At 47.2% G+C, this 15,522-nt stretch overlaps 1 long non-coding RNA gene across 2 annotated transcripts; it reads left to right on the top strand.

The window, feature by feature from the left end:
* The first annotated feature begins 46 nt into the window (after positions 1 to 46).
* Positions 47 to 5,526, top strand: LOC132352522 (uncharacterized). Of its 2 annotated transcripts, none has more exons than XR_009498756.1 (4): positions 47 to 167; positions 637 to 794; positions 1,982 to 2,103; positions 4,243 to 5,526. It is a non-coding gene; the product is annotated as an uncharacterized LOC132352522 (long non-coding RNA). The 2 variants fall into 2 exon arrangements; XR_009498757.1 differs by having other exon boundaries at positions 47 to 238.
* Positions 5,527 to 15,522: the final 9,996 nt, after the last annotated feature.

The following is a 15,522-nucleotide window of genomic DNA, read 5'->3' as shown; positions in this document are numbered from 1 at the left end:
AGCTCAGGCGTGCGCCCTGAGCCCGCCTCGCACGTTACCTGGGCCTGACACGTGACCGCGACGCCACGTGACTCGGGTCTCGCCTCCGACCCCCGCCCGGTCTCCGGCCGGCGGAAGCAGAAGGCGGGCGGTGGGCGCGGCTGGTCACCTCCTTGCGGGGCCTCTGGGTCCGTCCTGGAGCTGCCAGATGAAAAGAGGGGTTTGGAGCGGACGTGCGGCTCTCCGTCGCGGGCCGAGGGTGGGAATCCCACGGCGGCCGCCCCACGGGAGACGAGAGGGCGTTTCCGCAGGGACGCCGATGCTAACGCGTCTCTCGGCCTCGGGGCCCGTGGAGAGTCTGGGCTGGGGGGTAGGAAGGAGGGGGATGTGAACACGCGTACTGAGTGTTACCCCTCGTGCTGGTAAAACACACAAGGCACAGGGTGTAAAGCTAGACACAATCTTGAAGGGGCTTCAGAGGGTTCGGTGGCTCCCGGCTGTCACCCCGTCCTAGACGCCGTGGGGGACTGGGCGGCCTCTGCCTGGAAGGTTCAGAAAGGCCCCAAGCTGCCCAGGGAAGGAAATCGCAGCCTCGCTGCTGCCAGAACCTTCCTGAAGTGCCTCTCACTCACTCCCCAGTTCCTGATTTGCTTCTAGGCTCTGCCCGGTTCTTCTCTTTTCTCGACTGCTGCTCCGCGCTCTGGCCACACCGGCCCTTTGCAGAGAGAGGTGACGCCCGCCTGCCCTGCTGCTTCGTTGAGCACTTCCAACCCCACCTCCTGGGGAAACGTGCCTCCAGTTCACCTTCGGTGCAGGTGTGTTGATTACTACCTGTCATAGGCTTTGATTTTTGTGACTTTTTTTGTTGTTGTTCTTACATTTGTTTGCTTTTTGTAGATTTTGTTTTCTTCCTTGTTGTTATTTCTTCTTGTCCAGTTTCCCTTCCCTCCCCGCCACCTTCTAACACAATTAGCTGAAAAAGTCGTGACACTGAAGGATTTCAAGTAAAAGGGAAACAAAGAGGCTGAGGAAGCCCCAGGCTCGTTGGGTTTTGTCGACTGAAGAAAAAAACAAACAAACCACAAGCTGAAAGTTGAGGGCTATGTTTTATTCAGGGATCGTTCTTAGGGCTTCAAGCCGGGGCACCTCAACCCCGAGAAAACTGCTCCGAGGGGGGGAACCAGGATACATAGGAGTTTCTGCAACAAATGGCAGGTAGTCGGAATGTCAAAAGATTATCGTTAATTAAGGAAAACCAGGTATCTCAAATTAAGGAATTTAGCGCTTTTCTATGTATGGAAAGATGCAAGAGTCTGGGCTCACTGAAATCATTCCTTTGATCTGCACCTCAGCTCTGGGACCGGTGTCCTGTGCTTTCCCATCCTGAGTCCCCTCAGGGCTCACCGTCTGGGGTAGTTGCAATGTGATGACTCCGTGATGGCAGGCATTCCTTGTTTCCTTCGTGAGTTTTCTCAGGCTTCACGGTGGGGAGTGGCTGCAATTACTGATGACTGATGGCTGCAACGTCCTTCCTTACTGACATGGCAGGCAACATTCTTAGTCCACAGGTTGTTCAGCTCTTTGGGGCAGAAATCTACTGTTACTACAGAGTCGATTTGCTGATGTCTTGTTTAGGTGTTTAGGGATCTTTCTGGATTTTTTTGTTTGTTGCTGTTCCAAATGGGGAAGAGTCTCAGCAGGATCCCATTTAAGAGAAGTGCTGTCCGTTGAAGTGTGCCGTGGGAAAGAGGAGGTGCTGGGTCTGCGGTCTCTCTGTGCTTTCACTGTGAAGTCCTTTATCAGCAACAGGTTGTTAACATGACGTTTGTCCAGTAGGTTATTATTTGAGCCTGAGCTGTCCCTATGAAATAGAGTGTTAAGTTCAGATGTAACTGGAAAATTCTAAAATATTTCCCTTTTCTCTTGAACTTTCTGATGGTGAGAAACTACCAAATAATCTTGAGTATGGAAACAAAAGACCTATTAATTTTGTGTTTTCCAGCCTTGGAAGCCCCTTCCTGTGTTGAGAAAACGCCTTACCCTCTGAATATGGATGGCAGACAGAGCGCCCAGCAGAAGTGAAAAAACCAGATGGTCACTTTCCCAGCCTTCCTAGCGGCTAAGGTGCGAGCTCAGCCAGAGTTCAGCCCATTAGACTGGATCAGGAGCTAGTGGTTGCAGAGAAGCTAGCTGCCCCTGTATGTGGTGTTCGGTGGTTTGACGGCAGCTGTGGCTGCAGCAAAGTGGCATTTCTAGAGGCAATGGTGAAGGGTCTTCAGCAGGTTGGGTTTGTAGTGTCTTCAGCCGTGGCCCTTGCTATTTCCCTAGCTATTTCCTCGCGCCTGCTATTTCCCTAGCGACATTCTGCATTCCTTTTGGAAATTCTGTGAGCTACTCAGTCCTTTCAGCAGGTGATTTTTCTGCTTAGACCCACCAGAGCACATTTCTACTGTGTCCAACTGCCCAATACACGCTGTGTTTGAAATCTTCTCTTTGTAAAGACCAAGAGGAGTTTGTGTGAGCAAAAGAACAGGGTGTAAAAAACCAGCAGAAAAATGAAAGGTTTAGCAAAAGTTCTATGAAGTTACATTTTAATAGAGTATGGAAAAGTAATATGGTGGGATTTTCTTGTTTGGTATTCTTTTTTGTTTGAATCCTTGATGAAGGCTGGGTCTGATCTGGTTTTTTTTTTCTTTTTGGCCGTGCCACGCGGCTTGTGGGATCTTAGTTCCCTGACCAGGGATCGAACCCGTGCCCCCTGCAATGGAAGCACAGAGTCCTAACCACTGGACCGCCAGGGAAGTCCCGGATCTGAACTATTCTGATTGAAGGAAAGATGTGGAAAACCAAGCACAGTGAAGGACTCCACACCTTCTGAATTCTTTTGGAGACTTTTTAAAAGCCTTTTTAAAACAAAGCAGTGAGGGCAGTAAGTGGAGAGGCCTCTGCAGGGCTGCGCAGGGGACTGGGGACCCTGCTTTGGTAATAACGAGCGGGCGAGTTCACAGGTGAAAGGCGGGGCCTTCTTGCCTGTGAAATGACCTCGTGCCGCTAGGAGGGTGTGGGCTCAGTAGCTAAGGAGATAAGTGAGGGTTGACGGAAGGCGAAATCTAGAGAAACGGACTAGCAGGCAGTCTCTGCTTTTTTTCCTCTTTTGCTCTAAGTTACACTTTTTTTCTTGAGACTTGCTAAGCAAAAATAGTAATGGTGCATAGTGCTGTGGTGGTTAAAGCTTGTTTTATGAAATTTTTTAAAGGAAAATTTTGAATAAAAATAGGATAATCCAATGAATCCTGTTGTACCCATTACTTTTACCATTTGTCCTCCCTCCTCACTTGTTTTGTGTTTTGGTTGGTTTTGGAGCTTGAGTGTTATAAAACAAACCTCAGACGTTATATTTTTCATGTAAGTCTTTTACATAAACAGAATGCCATTATCGTAGCTAATATAAAAACAAAACCTAATAATTCCTTAGTAACTAATTTCCAGTTTATGTTCACACCTCCCCAGTTGTCCAGAAAACATCTTTTTACAGCCAGTGTGCTCCCTGTGGCTCCAGCGAGGTCTGCACGCTGCCCTCGATGGCGTGTCTCAAGTCCCCTTCCCCTCTGTTGGGGAAACGAGGTCACTTGTCCTGTAGGACACCCCACACTTTGGGTTGACCTGTGCGTCCTTGAATGGCCATGTCTTCCTCTGCTCCGGTAACCGGCGAGTCTGATTGAGGCGTGACTGAATGAGGCCCCTCTGCCCCAGGCGCCACGCTCCGTACGTGGTGCTGGACCCTCACCACGCAGTGTGGAGTGTGGCTCTGCGGCGCTGCCTTCGTCTGGGGCTGGTTAGAAGTGCAGAGCCTCAGGCCCCTCCGTGGACCCGCTGAATCAGAACCTGCATTTCAGCCAGGGCCTCGGGCTGCTAGTGTGCATGGAGACCTGAGAAGCACTGCCCTTTTCTTCTGGCTGCGGGGCCACGTTGGGGTGGCCCCAGTTGGCCCCGTCCACCGCAGAGTCCCTGTTAGCCTTTGACCTCTGGCCCCACAGCTTCGCCTACATCCCTGGTGAGTCAGCAGGTCCGTATTCCAGCGGGCTTGGCAGATGGGCGATACCTTTTTTCTTTTTTGGCCGCGCCGCGCAGCATACAGGGTCTTAGTTCCCCGACCAGGGGTCGAACCCAGGCCCCTGCAGTAGAAGCGCAGAGTCCTAACCCCTGGACCGCCAGGGACGTCCCTGGCAATTTGTAATTCTGTCTTTCCTATTGTGTTGTCAGCTGGAGCAGGCCTGTACGGAAGAATTTTCCATCGTGGACCAGTTGGTTACTCCAAAATACCATCCCTACAGGAAAGGTGGGATCCGTGCCTGATTCGTGATTCTTTTGTCTGGCTTCAGAGTAAGAACTCAGCGCTGAAGCAGCTTCCAAAAGTGAACTGCCGCGCCCGGCGTGAACCGTGCGCTCTGGGGGGTGATGACCTGTCTTTGCGGGTTCCTCAGAGGTGACCGTCCCCCACCTGGTGTGGACACTGATGGTGGGGGAGGCCGTGCGTGGCGGGAAGGTGGCAGAGGGGGTATGGGAACTCTGTACTTTCAATTTGGCTATGAACCTGAAACTGCTCTAAAAAATACAGTTTATTAATTAAAAAGCAAAGTGAACCATCACATTTTAAAAAATGTGATGTTAAAGCGCTATGTTACCGTGGATTTCTGTGTAGTTGATATGTCTTCAGTCTTTTGTAGTTATTATCATTTTCAGGTTAAAATCGTGTGGTCTTTGTAGTGCAGCCTTCTAGATGTGAGTGACTGTGACACTTCTCTCCACGTGGGCTGCCGCTGTTGCTGTCGCACCAGCTATGCATCAGCAGAGAGCCCGTGTGCCCGCAGCCTGACCCTGAGCTGTGAGAAATTAGGTCCCTGTAGTTTTCATTTGCATTTTCCTTATGAGTGGGGCACCTGCCTTTTTTGCCCATCTTTCTATCAGATTATAGAGATATTTGCAATACAAGTCACACTTTTAAAGTCAGTGTATCATTTTTAGAATCATTTTGTTATTTTAGTTTGCTTATGGCATGTTTTTGTTTGCAGAAGTTCTTTTGTTTAAACGTGGGTGAATTGATCACTCTTCCACAGCATTTGGGTTTTAAGTCCTTCCTAGTCCTAGGTTAGAAGACTCCGTCTGTGTTCTGCCAGTGCGTGTGTAGTTTCATTTCTGCATTTGTATCTCTGATGCAGGGTGCCGACGGGCAGGGCAGAGAAGGGGTCCGTGTCACCCTTCCACGCAGGTCTCTAGGTGTCCTCCTTCCACTTATCGAAAGCTCACCTTTTGCCCACTGATTGGAGATTCCACCCTCATCCTGTGCTGACGTGAGAATGTACTTGACTTTATGATTTTTGGAGCTGCCCCAGCACCACTCTTTTGAAGTTATAGATGCTGTATCTGCAGGGCCAGCTCCCTCACTTTTCTCCTTCACGGTTTTTCTAACTATTGTTGTCTATTTTGCCATATGATCTTTTGCAAGCAAGTTGTCTTTAAAAATAAAATAACGTTCACCCAAGAGAAGTTCTGACTTAGGTTGGCAGTGTTTACGGCAGCCCTAGCCATCGTTGCCCCAGGCTGCACGCAGGCGGTGGCGGGGGATCCTCCGGGCACTTGGGAAGTGCAGGACATTCTGGAAAGGGCAAAACTGTCAGGATTGGCGGGGCTGGGGCAGCCTGAGGGGGTCTGGGCTGACGGGTCTGTTCCGTCTGGTAACGAGGGGGTGGGGATGGGACTTTGAAGGTTTGCCAAACCCATAGAAACGTGCACCCCAAAGACTGAACTTTATGTTAATTTTAAAACTATCAAGCAGGATGTAGGGGGTGCGGTCCGTGACAACGGTGACTGTCCTGGTGGTCCCGTGGCCACACCGCCGACCCCAGGAACCCCGTGTGTGGACCGGAGACCTGGGTGGACGCTGTCCTCCGGCTGGTCGGCTCACTCCCACTGGGGTGGGTTAGCGGTTCTGAAGCTGTATGTTTACCCCTGTTGAACAAGTAAGCAGATATTTTGCAGATAATGAGAACTCGCAGGTTCCTTGCTGTGGGAGAGAGAAGCTGCAGGGGGGAAGAGGGGACCCTGTGAGCTGGAGCTCGTGTGTGTGTTTAGAACACAGATCGACGGAGAGTCAGGAAATCCAGAGCCGGGTGCTTGCGCGGGTCGGACTGTCTCCTGACTGCCCGCTGAGGGCCGAGAAGCACAGCCCTGCAGGTGAGGGCCCTGAGGACTCTCCCTGGGAAAGGAGCCACGTGGTGCCCATGCGGGGCCTCGGGGATGCAGGTGCCACCCTGAGCTGCCAGCAGCCCCGGGCGCTGGACCACACCGAATGAGGAGGTGATGTTGGTAGCATTGGGGCGGAATCCAAGGGGTGGGGTAAACGTCGCTGAGAAGGGCGGGGACGCAGGGCACGTCCTCCTCACAGAACCTCCAGCACGGAGGGCCGTGGGCAGTGACCGCTGTGACCGCTGCCGGCGCCCGGGGGGACCGGTGCTCGAAGCTGCCGGGCAGGCGGGCGTGCGGATGGTCTCAGAGACGTCTCCGAATAGCTCTTTCCTAACTACAAAGAAAAAAGGAGTCACTGTGCAGTTGGAGACGCCACCTGCCTCAGCTGTGAGGGTCCCCGTCCCTGGTGACGGGGCATGGTGACACCGCTGTGCCCTCCTGCCCTTCCCAGTGACCTGTGCCCCAGGGTGGCTGGTGACGGCTGACCCTGCTCTTCAGAAGCCTCCAGGTCACGGAGACGGGACCAAGGGAACTGTCCCAGGTGGGGGCCTGAGGGTCCAGGGTCAGCTCCCAGGACAGAGACGGGCGTTTGCAGAAATACTGGTGACGTCCTCGCCCACCGCGTGGCTTAGCCAATAGCGTCGGAGCAGGGCCACCCTCGTTCCCGATGGTACACGCTTTCGTTCCGGGAGGGGCGCATGTCCCGGGAAGCGTGGAGACCGGGGGAGGGGACTCTGGTGCCCCTGCAGCTCTTCTGTGAGTCCAAAACTGAAAGAATCTGTACTGGGATCACGTTGTGGTTATCAGTCAGCTGTGGGCATGTGACGTCTTTGCGGTGTTCCTGTTGTCCCCTGAAAAGGACGCACGACGTGAGCCCCGAGTTTCCGCGTGATTCGGGGACCGCCCCTCATCCAGCTCCGGGGAGCCGCTCCGAGGAGGGGGGCCTCGTGGAGGGTCGCTGCCTGTCACGGGGACAGGTATCCCCGTGAATGACTCTAGCGCTTTCGTAAGGGTGGGAAGATGCAAGGATCCGGTCTGTAAATGTTGTTCCTAAAGTGTAACCGTCGAAGGGCCTGTTTTCCCAAAGCGCCAGGCCTCATCCCGTCCTGGGTCTGCGCTCCCCTCGGGCTGCACTGTGGGGCCCGGTGCCCCATGGCTTGATCCTCGGGGAACCAGATGGTGGGGACGTCCTTTGTTTTACACTATAATTCATTGAAGTCTAGCTTATGCTGCTTTTAAAGAGTTTACTGTCTTACTGTGTGAAGATAACAGGTGCTTGTGATAGACAAATTGGAAAAAAAGGGGAAAATTCAATGTTTATGTCAACCAGCTACGTATTGTGATATTTTAAAGACTCTTTTCCATATATTTGTGCTTTTTAAAAAAAATTATTGTTGCATTTTGTATCCTCCTTTTTTCACTTGTAACATTTTCCCATGCTATTACAAACTCTATAAATATACTTTTAATAGTATCTGTTACTACATAATTTGGCTGCAGTGTTTTATTCGATGATGCCTCCCTCCCCCAGTATAAGTGACGCTGTTTAGGAAAAGCCTCGCTGCTCCTGTGTCTCTGCTCTGACACCTGCCACACTCACAGCACTCCTGACGCCAGACGGCTGTCCTGCAAGTGAACTCAGTCCCGACACTACCCGAGGTCCCCAGGTCAAGGGCTCAGTCCCACCCTTCAGATGCCAGTCAATCACCAGTGGCAGGTCCCCAGGTTACCCACAACCTCTGTCCGACGTGTTACAAACCAGTTGTCCCCGCCCCCGACTCGGCCTCCGTTAATTTGCTGGAAGGGCTCACAGAACTCGGGGGGAGCACTCCTCAGGTTTACTGGTTTATCCCGTAGGAAAGGACGTGGTTCAGGACACAGATGAACAGCCGGATGAAGACACACAGGGGGCGAGGTCCAGAAGGGTCCCAAGCGCAGGAGATTCTGTCCCCGTGGAGTTGGGGTGCCACCTTCCTGGCACGTAGGTGTGTTCCCCAATCTGCAATCTCTCTGAACCCCTCGCTGTTGGGATTTTACGGAGGTTTCATCACAGAGGCATGAGTGATGGTTAACTCAATCTCCAGCCCTCTTTCCTTCCCGAGAATGGGGTGGGGCTGGAAGCTCCGAGCTTCTAATCATGGCGTGGTCTTTGTGGCGACCAGGAGCCATCCAGAAGCCCACCTAGAGTCGCCTCATGAGAACAAAGGACGCTCCTATCACCCAGGAAACTCCAAGGGGTTTAGGGACTGTGTGTCAGGAACAGGGTCAGAGACCTAGTATTAGAACAGAAGATGCTCCCAGTGGTCTCGTCAGGACGTTCCAAGGGTTTCAGGAGCCTTGTGCCAGGAGCCAGGGGCTGAGACCAATATGTATATTTTCTATTATCTCACAAATACTATGCTAAATATTTTGAGGGTAAATTATTTCCGTTGATGATTTTTCTTTGAGATTCATTTCCCCTGTAGATTAAATTGAGTAGGTAAGAAGCAATGGTGTTTAATACACACCTGCCGGTGTACGCGCCCAGCGACCATAAAAGGGCTTGAGGGTTTATCCTTCCCTTTGCCCTTCCTCGCGGGCTGAGTGGTGTGTGTGCTCGTGCTTCTGTTTCACTCAAGTTGCCCGTCGTTCTCGCTTTGCGCAAGAGCTCCCCTCGGAAGGGACCACTGTTTGCAGACGTTGGAGCCCCCAGCCCTGGACCTGGGGGACGCGGGTGCCACCGCGCTGCCCGGCGTGGGGCCCCGCCCTGTGAGCCCAGGGGGCCCCTGGCGCCCCGTAGGCACGGCTCACAGCAGACGTGGGCCTGCACCACACTCCCGGGGACCGTGACTTCTCACTTCTCTTTTCCAGTTCTCTTGCCCACTTAGCTCAAAAATACTTACTTTTAGTCCAGTAATGAAACAAAAGGCAGGAGAATCATGGCTGGTAAGTGTAAGACTAGTATTAATGAATAACATGTCAGAAAAATAGAAAACAGTGTGCTTTCAAATGACATATATGCTATTAAGTGGGGAAAGAAGTAAGACTCCCATCATACAATATTTTTTAAAAAATCAGCCTCTCCTTCAGGTTGCTCACACCTTTTTCGCTACTTAACGTAAGGCCATTGAGAACATCTTTTATACACGTCCCATGCACCTCTCGGAGAACTTCCTTTTGTTAGTTTCCTCGAAATTCTTCAACCACAGTAGGCTTCCTTTTAGAAGGTTACAAAAAAGGGATCCTCATAAAAAAGAACCAAAACTTTTGCATTCTTAGAAAGCAGATTAAATCCAGTAGTTCCAAGTCACCTGCAGCACGAGAACTTGTGTGACTTCAGTCACGTGGAGTTTCCGGTTGCAATCCCCTGGACGCCGCCTGTGACCCTGGTCTGAGGTGGTGTGACTCGGGCCTGAGCTTGTTTGAGAAATGAGATGCGGCCAACAAGGCCTCTTCCTAGTCGTGGGCGACACAGGACAGGAACTGAAGTGCACATGAAGCTACTTCCACGTTTGTAACTCATGATTGTAACATACAGCGGTTCTGTGTGGCCAGCGAACCCACAAGTCTGCGACCATATGGCTGGGAAGGCTGACAGCAAGAGGGGGCGTGACCGCAGAGCTCCAGAGAGAGCTTCCGTTCCAGACAGATGAAGGCTGGAGTATTCATCAGTTAATCTGGGCGTTGTCTGTTCTTAACTACAAAAGAAAAGTTTAGGACCAAGATAGAAACATTAAGAAAGGTCACAATGACCACGATTCCAACTGAAAAAAAAGCCTAAGACCAGTCTCCTCTTGCCTTTTCGTTTCTCCAGCTAGAGCCAGGTAAAGGTGCCCCATTCATTTTCTTTTTTTCTTGTAACTTTTACCTTGTCAAATCAACTTTTTAAAGGTTAGTTTATATAAAATACACATACCATTTTAGGTGTACAGTTTGATGAATTTTGACAAATGTAGTGTGAGAGGAAAATCAAAATGGCACCAGTATTGCCGAGAGAGCCTCTAAATGGACCGCTGAGGAAGTGGGGTTTGTACGTATCTCAATCTGGATGGAATCGGAGCTCTGACCACTTACTGTCTTGATGCAGGCGTCCGGAACATCTGCACAACGTTCCAGAAACTCAAGACACTTATCAGACCCCTGGCCTACATAACTTGTGACAGCCTATCCCTTACGGACAAGTATCTCCTTTCTTGTGTCAGAGTCAATCATAATTCTTGCCGGACTTTAACAACCTCACGGGGCCTTCCCTGGCGGCCCAGTGGGTGAGACTCCGTGCTCCCGGTGCAGGGGTCACGGGTTTGATCCCTGGCCGGGGAGCTGGACCCAGCATGCAGGCTGCAACTAAGAGTCCGCAGGCCGCAACGAAGATCCGGCGCAGCCTAAATAAATAAATAAACAAATATTTTAAAAAATGGTTAGGATGGTAAATTAACAAACAAAAACAAGCTCATGGCGTTTGCCTTTGTAAACCCCTGACTCTTTCTCTTCCGTTGAACACTCTTTCAGCTTTACCCAAATCTGTTTCCCAAGTTGAAATTCTTAAAGGTCCCAAGTAAGTTCTCTTCTCATATGCAGCCTTCTGCGTTTTCTTAGTCAACAGCAAACACCCATGAAACCACCACCCCAATCAAGATAGAAAACATTTTCTTCAATCCCAAAGGGCCCCTCGTGCCCCTCTGTGGTTCTCCCCCATCCCTAACCCCAGGCAGCCACGGATCTGCCTTCTGTCACTACAGGTTAGTTTTTCATGTTACAGAATTTCATATCGATGGAATGGCATGGTATATACTTTTTTGTATCTGGATTCATCCATGCCGTGAGAACCACTAGTTCATGCCTTTTCATTGCTGATAGCAGCTTATTCCAGTATGGATCTACCACACCTGTTTACCCATTCACCTGTTGAAGGACTTTTGGTTATTTCCAGTATTTTGGTGGTTACAAATAAAGCTGCTATAAATACTCAACACCAAATTGTTGTGTGGACAGATGCTTTCATTTCTCTTGGGTAAACACCTAGGAGTGGGATGGCTGGGTCATATGGTAGGTGTATGTTTAGCTTTAAAAAGAAACTGTCAAACGCTTTTCCAAAGTGGTTGTACCATTGTAAGTTCCCCCCAACAGTAGCTCCACATCCTGGCCAATACTTGGTATCATTAGTTTTTTAAATTTAAAAAATTACGGTAGCTGTCTAATGGTATCTCATTGTGACTGTAATTTGCATTTTCTTGATGACTGTTGAGGTCGAAGATCTTTTCCTGTGCCTAATAATTCACGTATCTTCTTTGGGTAAGTGTTCAAACTTTGTCCTATTTTTTAAAATGGGTGACTAGTTTTCCTGTTATTGAATTCTAAGTGTTTTTATATATTTTGGATACAGATACTCTGATGTATTGTAAATATTTTCCGCCATTATGTGGTTTGCCTTTTTATTTCTTAATAGTACCTTTTAAAAAGCAAGCTTTAAATTTAATGAAAATCTCGTTTATTGGTGTTTTTTATGCTTCATACTTTTTCTATCCTAAGAAGTCTTTGCATATCCCAACACCATAAAGATTTTTCTCCTGTGGTTTTGTTTTTTTTCTTTTTTTCTAGAAGGTATATGGTTTTAGCTTCTACAATGAGGCCTATGATCAAATTAAATTTAAATTTTGCAAATGGTGTGAGATAAGAGTCAATGTTCATTCCTCCCCCTGCCCCAGTATGGATAGCTATTTGATGAAAAGACTTTTCTTAACCTATTAAATTAAATTGGCATCTTTGTCAAAAATAAGTTGGCCCCAAATAAGTGGATATATTGCGATGCTCCCTGTTCCATTCAGTTGATGTACATGTCCATCATTTCACCAATACCATCATGTATCCATTACTGTAGCCTTATAGTAAGTCTTGAAATTAGCTAAAGTTCTCCAACTGTTCTTGTAAAAACTGCTTCGGCTTTTTGAATTTCCATAGGCATTTTAGACTCAGCTAATCATTTTTCTATAAAGTAAAAAGGCTGCTGGAATTTTGGTGGGCATTGGAGAAAACCGACGTCTTAACAATATTGGGTCTTGGGCCTTCCCTGGGGGTCCAGTGGTAAAGAATCCAATGCAGGGGATGCGGGTTCGATCCCTGGTCAGGGAACTAAGATCCCCCATACTGCAGGGCAACTAAGCCCGTGCGCCACAACTACTGAGCTCACGCACCTCAACTAGAGAGAGAAAAACCCACACGCCACAACTAGGGAGAAGCCCGCATGCCGCAATGAAAGCTCCCTCGTGCCTCAATGAAGATCCCGTGTGCTGCAACTAAGACCCGATGCAGCCCCCAAAAATAAAAGAAAATAAAACAAACAAAAATAAACAACAAACCCCCCCCCCTCAATGTTGCATCTTCCAATGACATGCTGTTGTTCTCCATTTATTTTGGTGTTCTTTAAATTTTTTTCAGCAATGCTTGATAGTTTTCTGTGTTCATCTTTTTGTATAGTTTGTAGTTTATCCCCAGGTATTTCACACATTTCTGGATACTATTTCAAATGGAATTGTACTTTAAAATTTTATTTTCCAATTGTTTGTTGCTAGAATGTAGAAACACAGTTGATCTTTGTTTAGTGACCTTGCATCTTCTGACCATGCTAAACTGGCTTATTGGTTCTAGTAGCATTTTTTGTAGATTTTTTCATATGTTCTACCTATATGATCATGTCATGTGTAAATAAAGACTATTTTACTTCTTCACTCCTATCTATATGCCTTTCACTTCTTTTTCTTGTTTTATTGCAGTGGCTAGGATCTTCAACACAATATTGAATAAAGGTTGCCTTGTCCCAGCCTTAGGGGGAAAGCTTTCAGTCTGTTACTCTTAAGCATAATGTTAGCTTAAATCTTATGTAAATGTCCTTTCTCATGTTATGGAAGTTCCCTTCTATTCCCAGTTTTCTGAGAGTTGTTTTTAAAATCTACGAGTGTTGGGACTCCCCTGGTGGTCCAGTGGTTAAGACTCCATGCTCCCAATGCAGGGCCTGGGTTCAATCCCTGGTCAGGAAACTAGATCCTGCATGCTGCAAATAAAGATCCCACACGTGGCAATGAAGATCCCTCGTGCTGCAACTAAGACCCAGAGCAGCCAAATAAATATTAAAAAATAAAATAAAATCAACGAGTGTTGAATTTCATCAAAATCTTCTTAATCTATTGAGATGATTACATTTTTATTTCTTTTCTTTTTTAGATTTTCAAATGTTAAACCAACCTTGCATTCTTGAGGAAAACTTCACTTGGTTTTGGTATATTATTGATTCTATATATTGCTGTATTCAAATTGCTAATATTTGGTTAAGGGATATTGGTCGGTGTTGTCTTGTGATATTTTTGTCTGATTTTTTAATCAGGGTAATGCTGGACTCATAATTTTAGTTGTGAACTATTCCCTCTTCTGTTTCTGAAAGACGGTGTAAGGTTTTTATTTTCTGTTTCTTCTTGTGTCCATTTTGATAATTTGCAAATTTTGTGGAATTTGACCATGTGATCTAAGTTATAGAATTTATTGGCATAAACTGATTCATAATATTCTCTGTAGGATCTGTTGTCATGTCCTTTCATTCCTAATATTGATAATTTTTGTTTCTTTTTTGAAATTAGTCTAGATAAAGGTTTATCGATTTTGTTGGTCTTCTCAAAGAACCAGCTTTTGGTTTCATTGATTTCTCTATTTGTCCATTTTCTATTTCTTTGATTTCTACTTTTACCTTTATTATTTCCTTCCGCCTATTATACTCTGGATTTAAATTGCTCTTCTTTTTCTAGCTTTTTAAGGCTTAGATCATTATATTTAAAACTTTCATCTTTTTTAACGTAAGCATCTGAAGCTATAAATATCCCTCCAAGCACTTCTTTAGCTGTTATCTTACACATTTTTGATATGTTGTTTTCCTATTCATTCAATTCAAAATATTTTCTAATTTTTCTTGTGATTTTTCTTTGACTCATAGGTTATTTATTTAAAAGTGTGTTATTTATGTTATCTATTTATATTAGAATTATTGGATTATTTATTTAGAAGTGTATTGCTTAATTTCCAAACATTTAGTCATTTACCAATTATCTTTCTGTTACATTTCTACTTTAATTGCATTGTGATCTAGGGCATATTCTGTATAGTTTCAGCCCTTTAAAGTGCAGCGAGACTTGTTTTATGACACATCATATGCTTACCTCGGTGAGCGTCCCCACGAACTGGGAAGAGTGTTGTTGAGTGTGCTATTCTGTAACTATCAACGAGGTCAGGTCGGCTGATAACGTTTCACGTCCTTCCTGTTCTTCTGTCTACTTGTCAGCCGCTGAGAGCGCTGAGATCTCCGACCACAATTATGGGTTTGTCTGCTGCCTCTGTTGCTCTTTTCAGCTGTCAGTTTTTGCTTCATTTACTTGGAAGCTCTCTTACTACAGGTCTGTGCATTTAGGGTTGGCTCTGATGAGCACCTCTTTTATCTTTATGAAATGCCCTCTACCTCTGCAAATACTCCTTGTCCTGAAGTCTACTAGATGCTAATATAGCCACACAGCTTTCTGTGTGTGTGATTTCCTATGATTAGTTTTCATGCTAAAGCTTTTTTCATCTTTTACTTTAAACCCGTCTGTGTCTTTATGTGTAAAATGACTTTCTTGTAGATGACGTATACCTACCTGGGTCTTAATTTTCTATCCAGTCTGAAGGTCTTTGCCTTTTAGTTGGAGTGTTTCGATCATTTTATTTCTGTTCTTTATTCCTGTTCCCCCACTTTTCCTGCCCCACTTTGGGCAGATTTAAGATTTATACCGAATCAGAACAGGCCCCCGTTTGTCATATGTGCTGGCCTGTGGCACCGTCTTAAGTACCTTCGTATTAACTCAGAACCACCCCACAGCTAAGGAGTATTATTATCTTCTTTTAAAAGATAAGAAAACCAAGGTTGAGAGAGTGTAATTTTCTTAAGGGCACCCAGACGGCGACAGAGCCAGGCTTTGACCCCTGGACCACCTGACCGAGAAGCTCCAGCCCTAACCCTTTCTGTCTGCCAGCCCAGGGGCCTCCAAGGTGTGAGAAGCTGACAGCACGTCTGCTCTAAGATGCAGCGCCGTCTCCGTTTACAGAGCAGTTGACCTTGATTCTTAAGTGGGGACCCGTAAAAACCTTCTCAGCTTTTCATGTCGCTGCTTCACATTGATCTACATCTGTACCTCCCGTTATATGCTGTCCTCCTGTCTTTGTAAGAACACACACATGCACACACACACACAAATCACATGCACCCCAGCAACCAAGAGAATGTGGGGCATCCTGTGCTGGGGA

This window comes from Balaenoptera ricei, chromosome 18 (genome assembly GCF_028023285.1).
Source record: "Balaenoptera ricei isolate mBalRic1 chromosome 18, mBalRic1.hap2, whole genome shotgun sequence".
NCBI classification, from domain to species: Eukaryota; Metazoa; Chordata; class Mammalia; order Artiodactyla; family Balaenopteridae; genus Balaenoptera; species Balaenoptera ricei.
This window is presented reverse-complemented; position numbering and strand designations above follow the sequence as displayed.